Raw genomic sequence first — 6,000 nt, 5'->3', positions numbered from 1 at the left:
TTGGTACACAAAAGGAGGATCGGGACACGCTTAACGATGGATTATGGCACGCTTATCGAGGTGGATCGAGTATACGATTGTCGGGATGTAGTGAGATGTTAGAGAGAGAGTGGAAAGCTGAGTGTGGGATGTGGAAATGAGCACCCATTTGGCCGCTATTTATAGACGAAATTTTGGCCCCTATCGCGATACGCAATAGGTTCCTCAGCAGACCTATCGCATATCGCGATATAGGTCTACTGACTCATAGCGTAGACCTACCACGTGGCAAGCACCGCTACACGTGGCAACACGTGGCAGCAGTGTTGCCACGTGGTGACACGTGGCGATAACCAGTGCCACGTGGCACACGTGTCACGTTGTGTCATGGGGCTCTCCTCTGACTCATCGCGTAGCGCGATGGGTCAGGAAATCAGAATTTTTTTAATTTAAATCCTCAACTTTAGAATTTGGCAATTTTAGTCCCTAGACTTTGGAAAGTTGATACTTTGAACTCGAAATTTTTACGTTGTTACATCGGCAGAGTTCGTGGAATAGGGGGAACTCATTGAGTTTGAAGAAGTATGAAAATAATAAAAATGATTGGTATTTTTATGTTTGGGTTTGTATATGATAGGGTGAAAATGGTTTAATTGGTTTGATATTTATATTAAGTTTTTAAATTATTTTTTTTATATTTAGTCGTTACCCCCCAACGGTAACATTATTATTATTATATTATTATTAATCAATCTCGCCGACGACAAACTAACCCCGCCCCCGCCTCAAATCGCCCAAATATCGCCCAGGGGGTGGTGTTTGCGCCCTTTGTCGCCCAAATTCGCCCAAGCCCAAGCCCCACTACACATGGCCTTATTGGAATTGAAATATCTACGCATGTGCATGTATTGAAAATTGGTGTTATGTTAAAAGTTTAAAACAAACTAGTTTTTATCCCCCGTATTACGGGGTTGTTTTATATTATTTGTTTCTAATATTTATTTATTTTTTGAATTTGTATCTTTTTTTACTATATGAAAGTTAATAATATACTTATAGTTTGATGATAAATTGTTTCACAAATAAATGGGATGTTATAACCCGGATTAAAAGCTATATGGGTTTGATGAGAACGAAGACCCGTTTATTTTTTTTACTACAAATTGGTTTTTTAATTATAGATAATATATATATTTTTTAAATAAATCATATATTAATTTTTAGTATATCCATACTTTATAGGATTATTATATCAAATATTTGGTGAGATTAGTTTTTAATTTAATGAGATGTTGTAACCTGTTTAAGAAATATATGGATTTGATAAGACCCAATACCCATGAATTCGGGTCAAATGCATGAGAAGCCTCCATTTAAAAATCAAGCAAATCTGGTGACTCCAAAAAAGGGGGGCGACCATATCGCGACACATAGGATTTTTAGGTTTTCGTTTATATATATTATAGATAGATAATATGTGAATACATTAACTTTCTTGTGCCTTGTATAACATGAAGCCCAAAAAGGAAACTAAAAACACAATAAGCTTATCAAACATGATTATAAAGAAAAGTTAATAAGCTTAAACATACATTATTTCTCTCAATCCAAAAGCGCTCTCTTGATGTCAGCTATCAATTTGGCAACTGAGAAATTTTTATTATTAAAAATTTCTCAAATCTTGCTTTCCAAATTAATTACCAAATTGTTACCGGCCACCAACTCGCCAAGATAGCCTGAATTGTCACATCATCTCCTTAGGTGTTATGAGGAAGAAAATTTATAGGGTCTCTTGTACATAATTGAAATTTCCCATGTTTGATAATTTCACCTAAGTGCCTAACAAATCAGTGATACCCAAACATAACAACAATTCATCATTTGATGTTAAGACGTTTCCTGAAAAGTTTCACACAAACCACAATTCGAATCACCTAGTTGATGTCTCTTGATCCCAACACTACCCTTGTAAAAATTCTATCTACAATAACCTCCGAATTTTATAATACATAACAATACATGAGTTATAAGCTAGTTTACGTCGGTACATAAAACATATACAATACTATACATACATTAAATAACAAAGATATAAAAATACATAGTAAAAATATTATTTACAATAGATAACATTATTTATGTACAATATACATAATTGTATGTTTAATAAATTGATAATTACTATATATCATACAAAATTTACCATCTTGGTTTCTGTTATCTTATTCAGATAACAACAATACATCATGTTTAAGTTACCATTAACCATTAACATTCTCAGTGTGACACCATATAAGATCATATATATGTTAATTGCAACGTTTGTTTATTTGTGTCTTGTGCATATAGATCTAACGCATGTATTTGAACGCCCATAATACAAACTGTTCATGACCTTCTAGGAGGGAAATTATATATCAAAACCAGTCATGGAACTACTAGTTCTTACTTGATCTATATTTCTAGGAAGGCCTGCAAAATAAAATAAAAAAAACGAATAGTATGATTTTTTATCTGCAAAAGAACATTGTAGTTTTGCCACAAGATTGCAAAGTTTCATTGCAGCAAGTTAAGAATTATCAACTAAAAAATAGAAAATTGGAACTTCATTGCCTTTTAGACCTTCACTTTTGAAAAGGACAACTGAAACATTGGCTTTATTTATTTGTGACAAAAAAAATAACTTCAAAATTCTAAGTATTGGTACAAGAATGTATGCGGAGACTAATCACTAATGTACGTTGCATACGACTTTAGACGATGCACGAAAACGTATATCTTAAGATCTAGAGTAGGTGAGAGCTTCTTAGAACTAACCTAGGTCATCCTCTTTCTTTTATAAAATTGTAAGTTAGAAGTTATATATAGTCCAGACTTGTTGGCAAGAAAACTTCAAACTACCTACCAAACCTTATCACTGAGTTCCCATAAACACTAACACCTCCCCTATCCTTTCAACTCTTTTGATCAAAGTGATGGTATAGTTAATTATTAGGACACAGAGAGAGGCTAAAGGTAGTTTAATTAGTTATACCTTTAGATAACTATATTATAGGAAAGGTAGTAAATATGGAGGAAGAAGTGAAAAAAGATACAGAAACACTTCCTCCAGGGTTTCGGTTTCATCCTCCTGATGAAGAACTCATCACTTCTTATCTTATAAACAAGATATCGGATTCGAGTTTTGCTGCAAGGGCGATTACTGATGTTGATCTCAATAAATGCGAGCCTTGGGATCTTCCTGGTATGTGCTTATATATATATATGTATAGCTTTTCTCTCTATACAAATAGCTTCAAATCTTTTGCTTAACTTAATTCTACTATAGTGTTCCATGTAAGACCAATAAATAACTATCCAAATTAACTAAATTCTTTAAAACTCTATATTCAGTAAAATGAAATCTAGGGTTTTGTTTTCATGAATTTTTTTTCTTTCTTTTGTGTGTGTGTGATTATATATAGCAAGTAAAGTTGATATTCAAGATTTCATTTTTGCAGCAAGAGCTAATTTCATTTTCTCTCCAAATTTTGTATAACAATTATATATAGTGATGAGACTTTTTGTATATGGTTCTTCATTTCTTAGATTGTGTAACTAGCTAGCTGATAATTTGTTATTCTTATTCTACTTTTTGCCATCTTACAGCTATAATCATCACTATTTTAGTTATCAACCATTAATTTCAAAACAAAGTGGTAAAGAGGGAATTATATTACCATCCTACATTTAAATATATCATCATATCATCATATACAGTAAATTGATATATAGAAGGTCATGGGTTTAAAGTTTAAACCCTACGGAGTACACAAATTTAGTCGTTCAAAAAAAATTTGATTAAATAAAATAAAATAGGTTTAGAAATACAAAACAAAACTAAGAAGAAGAAATTCTTCATAACTATTATCTGGAATTTATCATCTTGATATTGGTATTTTATATTTTACCATAATACAATTTAATTTATTCTTCTAAATGAAGTTGGATTTTGGATGACCATAATGCAAAATGATTAATATTTACAAGAAAAAAATCACTACTAGTTGCATACTAAAATAATCACAATTGGTAGAAAATATATGAATCTCAAAGAAGATTAATTACACACAGGAGAAAATATTTCGTGCAAGTTAATATTAGTTTTTCTCAACAAACCAATAGAAAACCACTCCTTGAGTAAATATGCATGATAATCTACTCTCACACTCAAAACATCATAAAATCATGTTAAACTGAAAGACTTTTCGTGACAATATCTCACCATGCTAAGTATTATTTTAACTTTTTAAGAATAATTAAACATTCAAAAAAGTATTCTAATATTATAACAAATATTTAATGTTGCGGGAACAAATTTGAAACAGGAAAGGCGAAAATGGGCGAAAAAGAATGGTATTTCTTCAGCCTAAGGGATAGAAAATACCCAACCGGAGTGAGAACAAACCGAGCCACCAATACCGGATATTGGAAGACCACCGGAAAGACAAAGAGATCTTTAATGGTGCTACCTCGGAGATTGTTGGTATGAAGAAAACTTTGGTGTTTTATAGAGGGAGAGCCCCTCGTGGCGAGAAAACCAACTGGGTGATGCATGAGTATCGGGTTCATGCCAAATCTGCCTTTCGGGCTTCCAAGGTAACCTAGCCGGGTTGCACTTATTTGTTTGTCCAACAAGATCAACCTTTAAACACTTATTGTTTCTAAGTTATAACAAATCTGTTTGAAAATCATACATATATGAAAATCTAATATTTCTTTTACATATATAATGTTTTTATATGAATTTTTTTTATTTTACACAATTATTTTCTATATTAACCTATTTTACTTTACAAATAATGTTTTTATCTTGATAATTTATTTTAGTTATTTTAACTTTAAAAATAAGTTTTTATATTGATAAAGTTTATTTTACACCTTACTTTCTTACATTAACTATTTTTTCTTTACAAATAACATGTTCTTATCTTGTTTTATATTTACATATTAATTTTTGTATTTACAAATTTTATGATCACTCTTGTGATTTTCCCCTTTTCTTTTTGTGTTGATTTGGGAGAGATCAATAATTCAATACATATTACAAACTGATCAATTTGTGTCTATATGCGAATTAACCAAGATACATATAAATATTTACTTCATTTTTTTCTAGTTATGTAACTTCTTCACAACAAAGAAACGGTAGTATATGCTACTATTCTAATTAAGACTTTCTCATATTTTTCGGTTGTATTTACGCAGGATGAGTGGGTTGTGTGTCGGGTATTCCAAAAGACTGCCGGAGGCAAGAAGTATCCGTCGTCCAGCCATTCGCGAGTCATGATGAATCCCTACAACCTTGAGATTGGTCATGCTTCAGGGATTCAGGTGCCTCCCCAAATGATGCCATTAGATCCGAGTTATCAATTCCCATACGGGTTAGGAAGAAGTTATAACATGACCAATGCCGATCATATTGCCGAGTTTTCTAGGGGCAATTTTAGAGGCAGCCCTAGTATGCCTCATAACCAAAACCAGTTAAACTATCCTAACGGAGATGGAAGCGAACTCTTTACTATTTCGGGGCTGAATCTCAACCTAAGAGGATCAACTTCAACACAAATGAGGCCAATATTGACACAACAGCCGCCATCAGGAGTAATACCACCACTACCACCACAGCCGCAAGAAGACGTAGGTTCCTCGATGCTCATAAGTAACCGTGGATTTGGAAATGTGGAACCCATGGGTTATGATCATGGGGATATGAGTACCAATGGAGACGGGCTTGTTAACACTAGGTTCATGACAATGGACCAGTGTGCTGACCTTGATAATTATTGGGCTCCCTATTGATTGTTCATAGTTGAATGATGCATGATACTCTCAATCTCTTTGCCTTTTGAGATTGAGAGTATGATCAACATCCAAAGGTCAGTTGAAGTGGCATGAAACCATCAAATGCATGAGTACAATTCCTCAAGATTTACTGGCCTCTCTATTGAACAAGATATATAGGGTAATTAAGTTATCTTA

The 6,000-nt window shown here is 32.8% G+C and overlaps 1 pseudogene across 1 annotated transcript; it reads left to right on the top strand.

Annotated features, from left to right (window-relative positions):
* The first annotated feature begins 2,765 nt into the window (after positions 1-2,765).
* Positions 2,766-5,854, top strand: LOC143540684 (NAC domain-containing protein 59-like; annotated as a pseudogene). The gene is made up of 3 exons (XR_013136627.1): positions 2,766-3,223; positions 4,347-4,617; positions 5,227-5,854. The product of XR_013136627.1 is annotated as an NAC domain-containing protein 59-like (transcript).
* Positions 5,855-6,000: the final 146 nt, after the last annotated feature.

The sequence above is a fragment of the Bidens hawaiensis genome, unplaced genomic scaffold (genome assembly GCF_021521415.1).
Source record: "Bidens hawaiensis isolate Kalapana, Puna unplaced genomic scaffold, B.hawaiensis_p1.1 tig00000820_1, whole genome shotgun sequence".
Lineage (NCBI taxonomy): Eukaryota > Viridiplantae > Streptophyta > Magnoliopsida > Asterales > Asteraceae > Bidens > Bidens hawaiensis.
The sequence above is the reverse complement of the archived record's forward strand: the minus strand, read 5'-3'. Positions and strand labels throughout refer to the sequence as shown.